Below are 13,975 nucleotides of genomic sequence, written 5' to 3' on the forward strand. Positions count from 1 at the left end.
CTGGCCTGCTGTGCAGTGAGACCGTATTGCTATATGAATTATATTATACATTTCCATAGTTTAGTTAGCTGAGGTATATAATGTACAGTGTATTTTGTCAACAACTGTATGTGTGTAACGTATTTCTTGTGCTGAGCGATCATAAAACGGCTGCAAAAGACGCACTGGCTGAGGCTCCAGTAATCCCGCCTCCTGCACCCCCGCCGTAGAATTGTTATATCAACTAAAGCCCACACTTAAACTTTCCACGTGCAAGATTGAATCTATTTAAAAAAGTTATTTCATAAGAAGAGAGAGAGAGATCAGAAAGCATAAGAATAAGTATCTACATTTGATTATTTACAATTGATTATTTACAATCCGGGGAGGTGGGATGTGGAAGGGAGGGTGTTAGTTTAGGGTTGAAGTTGCCTGGAGGTGTTCTTTTAGTGCGATTTTGAAGGAGGATAGAGATGCCCTTTCTTTTACACCTGTTGGGAGTGCATTCCATATTGATGTGGCATAGAAGGAGAATGAGTTAAGACCTTTGTTAGATGGGAATCTGGGTTTAACGTGGTTAGTGGAGCTCCCCCTGGTGTTGTGGTTATGGCGGTCATTTACGTTGAGGAAGTAGTTTGACATGTACTTCGGTATCAGGGAGGTGTAGCGGATTTTATAGACCAGGCTCAGTGCAAGTTGTTTTACTCTGTCCTCCACCCTGAGCCAGCCCACTTTAGAGAAGTGGGTAGGAGTGAGGTGGGATCTGGGGTGGAGGTCTAGAAGTAATCTGACGAGCTCAGTGGTTCTTAACCTGGGTTCGATCAAACCCTAGGGCAGGGGTCGGCAACCCGCGGCTCTTTGACCACTCTGATGCGGCTCAGCTGCATTCTTGCCAACCCTCCCGATTTTTCCGGGAGACTTCCGGATTTCCCTGCCTCTCCCATGGGCAAACATTCTCCGATTTTCACCCGGACAACAAAATTGAGGGCGTGCCGTGATGGCACTGCATTTTGCGTCCTCTACAACCTGTCGTCCGTCGCGTCCGCTTTTTCACCTAAGAAACAGCGTGCCGGCCCAGTCACATTTTGTCTGCTCACACACTAAGTGACAGCAAGGCATACTTGTTCAACAGCCATACAGATCACACTGACGGTGGCCGTATAAACAACTATAACACTCTTACTAATAATGCGCCACACTGTGAACCCACACCAAACAAGAATGACAAACACATTTCGGGAGAACATCCACACCGTAACACAACATAAACACAACAGAACAAATACCCAGAATCCCATGCATCCCTCACTCTTCCGGGCTACATTACACGCCCTGCTACCACCAAACCCCGCCCACCTCAACCTACGCACGGGGGGCGTGGGGGTGTTGTTGATGTGTGGGGTGGCGGGCTTTGGTGATAGCGGGGGTGTATAAAGTAGCCCAGAAGAGTTAGGGATGCATGGGATTCTGGGTATTTGTTCTGTTGTGTTACGGTGCGGATGTTCTCCCGAAATGTTTTTTGTCATTCTTGTTTGGTGTGGGTTCACAGTGTGGCGCATATTAGTACGAGTGTTAAAGTTGTTTATATCGCCACCCTCAGTGTGATCTGTATGGCTGTTAACCATGCAAATTAGTAACATATTGGCTCTTAACTAGTCATTATTACGTACTTATTAATGCCTTATTTGGCATGGCCTTATTATAACCCTAACCCTGGCCCTAACCCTAACCAAATAACTCTAAATTAAGTCTTTGTTACTTAGAATATGTTCCCCTAGTGTCCAAATAACTCTAAATTAAGTCTTTGTTACTTAGAATATGTTCCCCTAGTGTCCAAATAACTCTAAATTAAGTCTTTGTTACTTAGAATATGTTCCCCTAGTGTCCAAATAACTCTAAATTAAGTCTTTGTTACTTAGAATATGTTCCCCTAGTGTCCAAATAACTCTAAATTTAGTCTTTGTTACTTAGAATATGTTCCCCTAGTGTCCAAATAACTCTAAATTAAGTCTTTGTTACTTAGAATATGTTCCCCTAGTGTCCAAATAACTCTAAATTTAGTCTTTGTTACTTAGAATATGTTCCCCTAGTGTCCAAATAACTCTAAATTAAGTCTTTGTTACTTAGAATATGTTCCCCTAGTGTCCAAATAACTCTAAATTAAGTCTTTGTTACTTAGAATATGTTCCCCTAGTGTCCAAATAACTCTAAATTAAGTCTTTGTTACTTAGAATATGTTCCCCTAGTGTCCAAATAACTCTAAATTAAGTCTTTGTTACTTAGAATATGTTCCCCTAGTGTCCAAATAACTCTAAATTAAGTCTTTGTTACTTAGAATATGTTCCCCTAGTGTCCAAATAACTCTAAATTAAGTCTTTGTTACTTAGAATATGTTCCCCTAGTGTCCAAATAACTCTAAATTAAGTCTTTGTTACTTAGAATATGTTCCCCTAGTGTCCAAATAACTCTAAATTAAGTCTTTGTTACTTAGAATATGTTCCCCTAGTGTCCAAATAACTCTAAATTTAGTCTTTGTTACTTAGAATATGTTCCCCTAGTGTCCAAATAACTCTAAATTTAGTCTTTGTTACTTAGAATATGTTCCCCTAGTGTCCAAATAACTCTAAATTACCGTAAGTCTTTGTTACTTAGAATATGTTCCCCTAGTGTCCAAATAACTCTAAATTAAGTCTTTGTTACTTAGAATATGTTCCCCTAGTGTCCAAATAACTCTAAATTTAGTCTTTGTTACTTAGAATATGTTCCCCTAGTGTCCAAATAACTCTAAATTAAGTCTTTGTTACTTAGAATATGTTCCCCTAGTGTCCAAAAACTCTAAATTAAGTCTTTGTTACTTAGAATATGTTCCCCTAGTGTCCAAATAACTCTAAATTAAGTCTTTGTTACTTAGAATATGTTCCCCTAGTGTCCAAATAACTCTAAATTAAGTCTTTGTTACTTAGAATATGTTCCCCTAGTGTCCAAATAACTCTAAATTAAGTCTTTGTTACTTAGAATATGTTCCCCTAGTGTCCAAATAACTCTAAATTTAGTCTTTGTTACTTAGAATATGTTCCCCTAGTGTCCAAATAACTCTAAATTAAGTCTTTGTTACTTAGAATATGTTCCCCTAGTGTCCAAATAACTCTAAATTAAGTCTTTGTTACTTATAATATGTTCCCCTAGTGTCCAAATAACTCTAAATTAAGTCTTTGTTACTTAGAATATGTTCCCCTAGTGTCCAAATAACTCTAAATTTAGTCTTTGTTACTTAGAATATGTTCCCCTAGTGTCCAAATAACTCTAAATTAAGTCTTTGTTACTTAGAATATGTTCCCCTATTGTCCAAATAACTCTAAATTAAGTCTTTGTTACTTAGAATATGTTCCCCATACTATAGTGTTACCAAAAACATATAACTTTGTCTTGAATTTGAAAAAAAACCATTCTATTTTTCCCTAAAGAAGGGTTCGGTGAACGCGCATATGAAACTGGTGGGGTTTGGTACCTCCAACAAGGTTAAGAACCATTGGACTAGCTTGTTCTGGGATGTTTGGAGTCTAGATTTGAGGGTTTTGGAGGTGCATGCGTACTCGAAAAAGGGTTGAACGAGAGTTTGCGCTAGAATCTTCATGGTGCTTTTGTTGACCAGAGAGGAGATTCTGTAGAGAAATCTTGTTCGTTGGTTCCATTAAATACAAAGAGCCAGTTCTACTAAAATTACTTTATTACAGCTGACATAAACACAACAGAACAAATACCCAGAATCCCATGCATCCCTCACTCTTCCGGGCTACATTACACACCCTGCTACCACCAAACCCCGCCCACCTCAACCTACGCACGGGGGTTGTGGGGGTGTTGTTGATGTGTGGGGGGGCAGGGTTGGGGTGGCGGGCTTTGGTGATAGCGGGGGTGTATAAAGTAGCCCGGAAGAGTTAGGGATGCATGGGATTCTGGGTATTTGTTCTGTTGTGTTACGGTGCGGATGTTCTCCCGAAATGTTTTTTGTCATTCTTGTTTGGTGTGGGTTCACAGTGTGGCGCATATTAGTAAGAGTGTTAAAGTTGTTTATATCGCCACCCTCAGTGTGACATGTATGGCTGTTAACCATGCAAATTAGTAACATATTGGCTCTTAACTAGTCATTATTACGTACTTATTAATGCCTTATTTGGCATGGCCTTATTATAACCCTAACCCTCTAACCCTGACCCTAACCCTAACCAAATAACTCTAAATTAAGTCTTTGTTACTTAGAATATGTTCCCCTAGTGTCCAAATAACTCTAAATTAAGTCTTTGTTACTTAGAATATGTTCCCCTAGTGTCCAAATAACTCTAAATTAAGTCTTTGTTACTTAGAATATGTTCCCATAGTGTCCAAATAACTCTAAATTTAGTCTTTGTTACTTAGAATATGTTCCCCTAGTGTCCAAATAACTCTAAATTAAGTCTTTGTTACTTAGAATATGTTCCCCTAGTGTCCAAATAACTCTAAATTTAGTCTTTGTTACTTAGAATATGTTCCCCTAGTGTCCAAATAACTCTAAATTAAGTCTTTGTTACTTAGAATATGTTCCCCTAGTGTCCAAATAACTCTAAATTAAGTCTTTGTTACTTAGAATATGTTCCCCTAGTGTCCAAATAACTCTAAATTAAGTCTTTGTTACTTAGAATATGTTCCCCTAGTGTCCAAATAACTCTAAATTAAGTCTTTGTTACTTAGAATATGTTCCCCTAGTGTCCAAATAACTCTAAATTTAGTCTTTGTTACTTAGAATATGTTCCCCTAGTGTCCAAATAACTCTAAATTAAGTCTTTGTTACTTAGAATATGTTCCCCTAGTGTCCAAATAACTCTAAATTAAGTCTTTGTTACTTAGAATATGTTCCCCTAGTGTCCAAATAACTCTAAATTTAGTCCTTGTTACTTAGAATATGTTCCCCTAGTGTCCAAATAACTCTAAATTAAGTCTTTGTTACTTAGAATATGTTCCCCTAGTGTCCAAATAACTCTAAATTAAGTCTTTGTTACTTAGAATATGTTCCCCTAGTGTCCAAATAACTCTAAATTAAGTCTTTGTTACTTAGAATATGTTCCCCTAGTGTCCAAATAACTCTAAATTAAGTCTTTGTTACTTAGAATATGTTCCCCTAGTGTCCAAATAACTCTAAATTAAGTCTTTGTTACTTATATGTTCCCCTAGTGTCCAAATAACTCTAAATTAAGTCTTTGTTACTTAGAATATGTTCCCCTAGTGTCCAAATAACTCTAAATTTAGTCTTTGTTACTTAGAATATGTTCCCCTAGTGTCCAAATAACTCTAAATTAAGTCTTTGCTACTTAGAATATGTTCCCCTAGTGTCCAAATAACTCTAAATTAAGTCTTTGTTACTTAGAATATGTTCCCCTAGTGTCCAAATAACTCTAAATTAAGTCTTTGTTACTTAGAATATGTTCCCCTAGTGTCCAAATAACTCTAAATTAAGTCTTTGTTACTTAGAATATGTTCCCCTAGTGTCCAAATAACTCTAAATTTAGTCTTTGTTACTTAGAATATGTTCCCCTAGTGTCCAAATAACTCTAAATTAAGTCTTTGTTACTTAGAATATGTTCCCCTAGTGTCCAAATAACTCTAAATTAAGTCTTTGTTACTTAGAATATGTTCCCCTAGTGTCCAAATAACTCTAAATTTAGTCTTTGTTACTTAGAATATGTTCCCCATACTATAGTGTTACCAAAAACATATAACTTTGTCTTGAATTTGAAAAAAAACATTCTATTTTTCCCTAAAGAAGGGTTCGGTGAACGCGCATATGAAACTGGTGGGGTTCGGTACCTCCAACAAGGTTAAGAACCACTGGACTAGCTTGTTCTGGGATGTTTGGAGTCTAGATTTGAGGGTTTTGGAGGTGCATGCGTACTCGAAAAAGGGTTGAACGAGAGTTTGCGCTAGAATCTTCATGGTGCTTTTGTTGACCAGAGAGGAGATTCTGTAGAGAAATCTTGTTCGTTGGTTCCATTAAATACAAAGAGCCAGTTCTACTAAAATTACTTTATTACAGCTGACATAAACACAACAGAACAAATACCCAGAATCCCATGCATCCCTCACTCTTCCGGGCTACATTACACACCCTGCTACCACCAAACCCCGCCCACCTCAACCTACGCACGGGGGGTGTAGGGGTGTTGTTGATGTGTAGGGGGGCAGGGTTGGGGTGGCGGGCTTTGGTGATAGCGGGGGTGTATAAAGTAGCCCGGAAGAGTTAGGGATGCATGGGATTCTGGGTATTTGTTCTGTTGTGTTACGGTGCGGATGTTCTCCCGAAATGTGTTTGTCATTCTTGTTTGGTGTGGGTTCACAGTGTGGCGCCTATTAGTAAGAGTGTTAAAGTTGTTTATATCGCCACCCTCAGTGTGATCTGTATGGCTGTTAACCATGCAAATTAGTAACATATTGGCTCTTAACTAGTCATTATTACGTACTTATTAATGCCTTATTTGGCATGGCCTTATTATAACCCTAACCCTCTAACCCTAACCAAATAACTCTAAATTAAGTCTTTGTTACTTAGAATATGTTCCCCTAGTGTCCAAATAACTCTAAATTAAGTCTTTGTTACTTAGAATATGTTCCCCTAGTGTCCAAATAACTCTAAATTAAGTCTTTGTTACTTAGAATATGTTCCCCTAGTGTCCAAATAACTCTAAATTAAGTCTTTGTTACTTAGAATATGTTCCCCTAGTGTCCAAATAACTCTAAATTTAGTCTTTGTTACTTAGAATATGTTCCCCTAGTGTCCAAATAACTCTACATTAAGTCTTTGTTACTTAGAATATGTTCCCCTAGTGTCCAAATAACTCTAAATTAAGTCTTTGTTACTTAGAATATGTTCCCCTAGTGTCCAAATAACTCTAAATTAAGTCTTTGTTACTTAGAATATGTTCCCCTAGTGTCCAAATAACTCTAAATTAAGTCTTTGTTACTTAGAATATGTTCCCCTAGTGTCCAAATAACTCTAAATTAAGTCTTTGTTACTTAGAATATGTTCCCCTAGTGTCCAAATAACTCTAAATTAAGTCTTTGTTACTTAGAATATGTTCCCCTAGTGTCCAAATAACTCTAAATTTAGTCTTTGTTACTTAGAATATGTTCCCCTAGTGTCCAAATAACTCTAAATTAAGTCTTTGTTACTTAGAATATGTTCCCCTAGTGTCCAAATAACTCTAAATTAAGTCTTTGTTACTTAGAATATGTTCCCCTAGTGTCCAAATAACTCTAAATTTAGTCTTTGTTACTTAGAATATGTTCCCCTAGTGTCCAAATAACTCTAAATTACCGTAAGTCTTTGTTACTTAGAATATGTTCCCCTAGTGTCCAAATAACTCTAAATTAAGTCTTTGTTACTTAGAATATGTTCCCCTAGTGTCCAAATAACTCTAAATTAAGTCTTTGTTACTTAGAATATGTTCCCCTAGTGTCCAAATAACTCTAAATTAAGTCTTTGTTACTTAGAATATGTTCCCCTAGTGTCCAAATAACTCTAAATTAAGTCTTTGTTACTTAGAATATGTTCCCCTAGTGTCCAAATAACTCTAAATTAAGTCTTTGTTACTTAGAATATGTTCCCCTAGTGTCCAAATAACTCTAAATTTAGTCTTTGTTACTTAGAATATGTTCCCCTAGTGTCCAAATAACTCTAAATTAAGTCTTTGTTACTTAGAATATGTTCCCCTAGTGTCCAAATAACTCTAAATTTAGTCTTTGTTACTTAGAATATGTTCCCCTAGTGTCCAAATAACTCTAAATTTAGTCTTTGTTACTTAGAATATGTTCCCCTAGTGTCCAAATAACTCTAAATTTAGTCTTTGTTACTTAGAATATGTTCCCCTAGTGTCCAAATAACTCTAAATTAAGTCTTTGTTACTTATAATATGTTCCCCTAGTGTCCAAATAACTCTAAATTAAGTCTTTGCTACTTAGAATATGTTCCCCTAGTGTCCAAATAACTCTAAATTAAGTCTTTGTTACTTAGAATATGTTCCCCTAGTGTCCAAATAACTCTAAATTAAGTCTTTGTTACTTAGAATATGTTCCCCTAGTGTCCAAATAACTCTAAATTAAGTCTTTGTTACTTAGAATATGTTCCCCTAGTGTCCAAATAACTCTAAATTAAGTCTTTGTTACTTAGAATATGTTCCCCTAGTGTCCAAATAACTCTAAATTAAGTCTTTGTTACTTAGAATATGTTCCCCTAGTGTCCAAATAACTCTAAATTTAGTCTTTGTTACTTAGAATATGTTCCCCTAGTGTCCAAATAACTCTAAACTAAGTCTTTGTTACTTAGAATATGTTCCCCTAGTGTCCAAATAACTCTAAATTAAGTCTTTGTTACTTAGAATATGTTCCCCTAGTGTCCAAATAACTCTAAATTAAGTCTTTGTTACTTAGAATATGTTCCCCTAGTGTCCAAATAACTCTAAATTAAGTCTTTGTTACTTAGAATATGTTCCCCTAGTGTCCAAATAACTCTAAATTAAGTCTTTGTTACTTAGAATATGTTCCCCTAGTGTCCAAATAACTCTACATTAAGTCTTTGTTACTTAGAATATGTTCCCCTAGTGTCCAAATAACTCTAAATTTAGTCTTTGTTACTTAGAATATGTTCCCCTAGTGTCCAAATAACTCTAAATTAAGTCTTTGTTACTTAGAATATGTTCCCCTAGTGTCCAAATAACTCTAAATTTAGTCTTTGTTACTTAGAATATGTTCCCCTAGTGTCCAAATAACTCTAAATGAAGTCTTTGTTACTTAGAATATGTTCCCCTAGTGTCCAAATAACTCTAAATTTAGTCTTTGTTACTTAGAATATGTTCCCCTAGTGTCCAAATAACTCTAAATTAAGTCTTTGTTACTTAGAATATGTTCCCCTAGTGTCCAAATAACTCTAAATTTAGTCTTTGTTACTTAGAATATGTTCCCCTAGTGTCCAAATAACTCTAAATTAAGTCTTTGTTACTTAGAATATGTTCCCCTAGTGTCCAAATAACTCTAAATTTAGTCCTTGTTACTTAGAATATGTTCCCCTAGTGTCCAAATAACTCTAAATTAAGTCTTTGTTACTTAGAATATGTTCCCCTAGTGTCCAAATAACTCTACATTTAGTCTTTGTTACTTAGAATATGTTCCCCTAGTGTCCAAATAACTCTAAATTAAGTCTTTGTTACTTAGAATATGTTCCCCTAGTGTCCAAATAACTCTAAATTAAGTCTTTGTTACTTAGAATATGTTCCCCTAGTGTCCAAATAACTCTAAATTTAGTCTTTGTTACTTAGAATATGTTCCCCTAGTGTCCAAATAACTCTAAATTAAGTCTTTGTTACTTAGAATATGTTCCCCTAGTGTCCAAATAACTCTAAATTAAGTCTTTGTTACTTAGAATATGTTCCCCTAGTGTCCAAATAACTCTAAATTAAGTCTTTGTTACTTAGAATATGTTCCCCTAGTGTCCAAATAACTCTAAATTTAGTCTTTGTTACTTAGAATATGTTCCCCTAGTGTCCAAATAACTCTAAACTAAGTCTTTGTTACTTAGAATATGTTCCCCTAGTGTCCAAATAACTCTAAATTAAGTCTTTGTTACTTAGAATATGTTCCCCTAGTGTCCAAATAACTCTAAATTAAGTCTTTGTTACTTAGAATATGTTCCCCTAGTGTCCAAATAACTCTAAATTAAGTCTTTGTTACTTAGAATATGTTCCCCTAGTGTCCAAATAACTCTAAATTAAGTCTTTGTTACTTAGAATATGTTCCCCTAGTGTCCAAATAACTCTAAATTAAGTCTTTGTTACTTAGAATATGTTCCCCTAGTGTCCAAATAACTCTAAATTAAGTCTTTGTTACTTAGAATATGTTCCCCTAGTGTCCAAATAACTCTAAATTAAGTCTTTGTTACTTAGAATATGTTCCCCTAGTGTCCAAATAACTCTAAATTAAGTCTTTGTTACTTAGAATATGTTCCCCTAGTGTCCAAATAACTCTAAATTAAGTCTTTGTTACTTAGAATATGTTCCCCTAGTGTCCAAATAACTCTAAATTAAGTCTTTGTTACTTAGAATATGTTCCCCTAGTGTCCAAATAACTCTAAATTTAGTCTTTGTTACTTAGAATATGTTCCCCTAGTGTCCAAATAACTCTAAATTTAGTCTTTGTTACTTAGAATATGTTCCCCTAGTGTCCAAATAACTCTAAATTACCGTAAGTCTTTGTTACTTAGAATATGTTCCCCTAGTGTCCAAATAACTCTAAATTAAGTCTTTGTTACTTAGAATATGTTCCCCTAGTGTCCAAATAACTCTAAATTTAGTCTTTGTTACTTAGAATATGTTCCCCTAGTGTCCAAATAACTCTAAATTAAGTCTTTGTTACTTAGAATATGTTCCCCTAGTGTCCAAAAACTCTAAATTAAGTCTTTGTTACTTAGAATATGTTCCCCTAGTGTCCAAATAACTCTAAATTAAGTCTTTGTTACTTAGAATATGTTCCCCTAGTGTCCAAATAACTCTAAATTAAGTCTTTGTTACTTAGAATATGTTCCCCTAGTGTCCAAATAACTCTAAATTAAGTCTTTGTTACTTAGAATATGTTCCCCTAGTGTCCAAATAACTCTAAATTTAGTCTTTGTTACTTAGAATATGTTCCCCTAGTGTCCAAATAACTCTAAATTAAGTCTTTGTTACTTAGAATATGTTCCCCTAGTGTCCAAATAACTCTAAATTAAGTCTTTGTTACTTATAATATGTTCCCCTAGTGTCCAAATAACTCTAAATTAAGTCTTTGTTACTTAGAATATGTTCCCCTAGTGTCCAAATAACTCTAAATTTAGTCTTTGTTACTTAGAATATGTTCCCCTAGTGTCCAAATAACTCTAAATTAAGTCTTTGTTACTTAGAATATGTTCCCCTATTGTCCAAATAACTCTAAATTAAGTCTTTGTTACTTAGAATATGTTCCCCATACTATAGTGTTACCAAAAACATATAACTTTGTCTTGAATTTGAAAAAAAACCATTCTATTTTTCCCTAAAGAAGGGTTCGGTGAACGCGCATATGAAACTGGTGGGGTTTGGTACCTCCAACAAGGTTAAGAACCATTGGACTAGCTTGTTCTGGGATGTTTGGAGTCTAGATTTGAGGGTTTTGGAGGTGCATGCGTACTCGAAAAAGGGTTGAACGAGAGTTTGCGCTAGAATCTTCATGGTGCTTTTGTTGACCAGAGAGGAGATTCTGTAGAGAAATCTTGTTCGTTGGTTCCATTAAATACAAAGAGCCAGTTCTACTAAAATTACTTTATTACAGCTGACATAAACACAACAGAACAAATACCCAGAATCCCATGCATCCCTCACTCTTCCGGGCTACATTACACACCCTGCTACCACCAAACCCCGCCCACCTCAACCTACGCACGGGGGTTGTGGGGGTGTTGTTGATGTGTGGGGGGGCAGGGTTGGGGTGGCGGGCTTTGGTGATAGCGGGGGTGTATAAAGTAGCCCGGAAGAGTTAGGGATGCATGGGATTCTGGGTATTTGTTCTGTTGTGTTACGGTGCGGATGTTCTCCCGAAATGTTTTTTGTCATTCTTGTTTGGTGTGGGTTCACAGTGTGGCGCATATTAGTAAGAGTGTTAAAGTTGTTTATATCGCCACCCTCAGTGTGACATGTATGGCTGTTAACCATGCAAATTAGTAACATATTGGCTCTTAACTAGTCATTATTACGTACTTATTAATGCCTTATTTGGCATGGCCTTATTATAACCCTAACCCTCTAACCCTGACCCTAACCCTAACCAAATAACTCTAAATTAAGTCTTTGTTACTTAGAATATGTTCCCCTAGTGTCCAAATAACTCTAAATTAAGTCTTTGTTACTTAGAATATGTTCCCCTAGTGTCCAAATAACTCTAAATTAAGTCTTTGTTACTTAGAATATGTTCCCATAGTGTCCAAATAACTCTAAATTTAGTCTTTGTTACTTAGAATATGTTCCCCTAGTGTCCAAATAACTCTAAATTAAGTCTTTGTTACTTAGAATATGTTCCCCTAGTGTCCAAATAACTCTAAATTTAGTCTTTGTTACTTAGAATATGTTCCCCTAGTGTCCAAATAACTCTAAATTTAGTCTTTGTTACTTAGAATATGTTCCCCTAGTGTCCAAATAACTCTAAATTAAGTCTTTGTTACTTAGAATATGTTCCCCTAGTGTCCAAATAACTCTAAATTAAGTCTTTGTTACTTAGAATATGTTCCCCTAGTGTCCAAATAACTCTAAATTTAGTCTTTGTTACTTAGAATATGTTCCCCTAGTGTCCAAATAACTCTAAATTAAGTCTTTGTTACTTAGAATATGTTCCCCTAGTGTCCAAATAACTCTAAATTAAGTCTTTGTTACTTAGAATATGTTCCCCTAGTGTCCAAATAACTCTAAATTAAGTCTTTGTTACTTAGAATATGTTCCCCTAGTGTCCAAATAACTCTAAATTAAGTCTTTGTTACTTAGAATATGTTCCCCTAGTGTCCAAATAACTCTAAATTTAGTCTTTGTTACTTAGAATATGTTCCCCTAGTGTCCAAATAACTCTAAATTAAGTCTTTGTTACTTAGAATATGTTCCCCTAGTGTCCAAATAACTCTAAATTAAGTCTTTGTTACTTAGAATATGTTCCCCTAGTGTCCAAATAACTCTAAATTTAGTCCTTGTTACTTAGAATATGTTCCCCTAGTGTCCAAATAACTCTAAATTAAGTCTTTGTTACTTAGAATATGTTCCCCTAGTGTCCAAATAACTCTAAATTAAGTCTTTGTTACTTAGAATATGTTCCCCTAGTGTCCAAATAACTCTAAATTAAGTCTTTGTTACTTAGAATATGTTCCCCTAGTGTCCAAATAACTCTAAATTAAGTCTTTGTTACTTAGAATATGTTCCCCTAGTGTCCAAATAACTCTAAATTAAGTCTTTGTTACTTATATGTTCCCCTAGTGTCCAAATAACTCTAAATTAAGTCTTTGTTACTTAGAATATGTTCCCCTAGTGTCCAAATAACTCTAAATTTAGTCTTTGTTACTTAGAATATGTTCCCCTAGTGTCCAAATAACTCTAAATTAAGTCTTTGCTACTTAGAATATGTTCCCCTAGTGTCCAAATAACTCTAAATTAAGTCTTTGTTACTTAGAATATGTTCCCCTAGTGTCCAAATAACTCTAAATTAAGTCTTTGTTACTTAGAATATGTTCCCCTAGTGTCCAAATAACTCTAAATTAAGTCTTTGTTACTTAGAATATGTTCCCCTAGTGTCCAAATAACTCTAAATTTAGTCTTTGTTACTTAGAATATGTTCCCCTAGTGTCCAAATAACTCTAAATTAAGTCTTTGTTACTTAGAATATGTTCCCCTAGTGTCCAAATAACTCTAAATTAAGTCTTTGTTACTTAGAATATGTTCCCCTAGTGTCCAAATAACTCTAAATTTAGTCTTTGTTACTTAGAATATGTTCCCCATACTATAGTGTTACCAAAAACATATAACTTTGTCTTGAATTTGAAAAAAAACATTCTATTTTTCCCTAAAGAAGGGTTCGGTGAACGCGCATATGAAACTGGTGGGGTTCGGTACCTCCAACAAGGTTAAGAACCACTGGACTAGCTTGTTCTGGGATGTTTGGAGTCTAGATTTGAGGGTTTTGGAGGTGCATGCGTACTCGAAAAAGGGTTGAACGAGAGTTTGCGCTAGAATCTTCATGGTGCTTTTGTTGACCAGAGAGGAGATTCTGTAGAGAAATCTTGTTCGTTGGTTCCATTAAATACAAAGAGCCAGTTCTACTAAAATTACTTTATTACAGCTGACATAAACACAACAGAACAAATACCCAGAATCCCATGCATCCCTCACTCTTCCGGGCTACATTACACACCCTGCTACCACCAAACCCC

The sequence above is a fragment of the Nerophis lumbriciformis genome, linkage group LG17 (genome assembly GCF_033978685.3).
Source record: "Nerophis lumbriciformis linkage group LG17, RoL_Nlum_v2.1, whole genome shotgun sequence".
Taxonomy (NCBI): Eukaryota; Metazoa; Chordata; class Actinopteri; order Syngnathiformes; family Syngnathidae; genus Nerophis; species Nerophis lumbriciformis.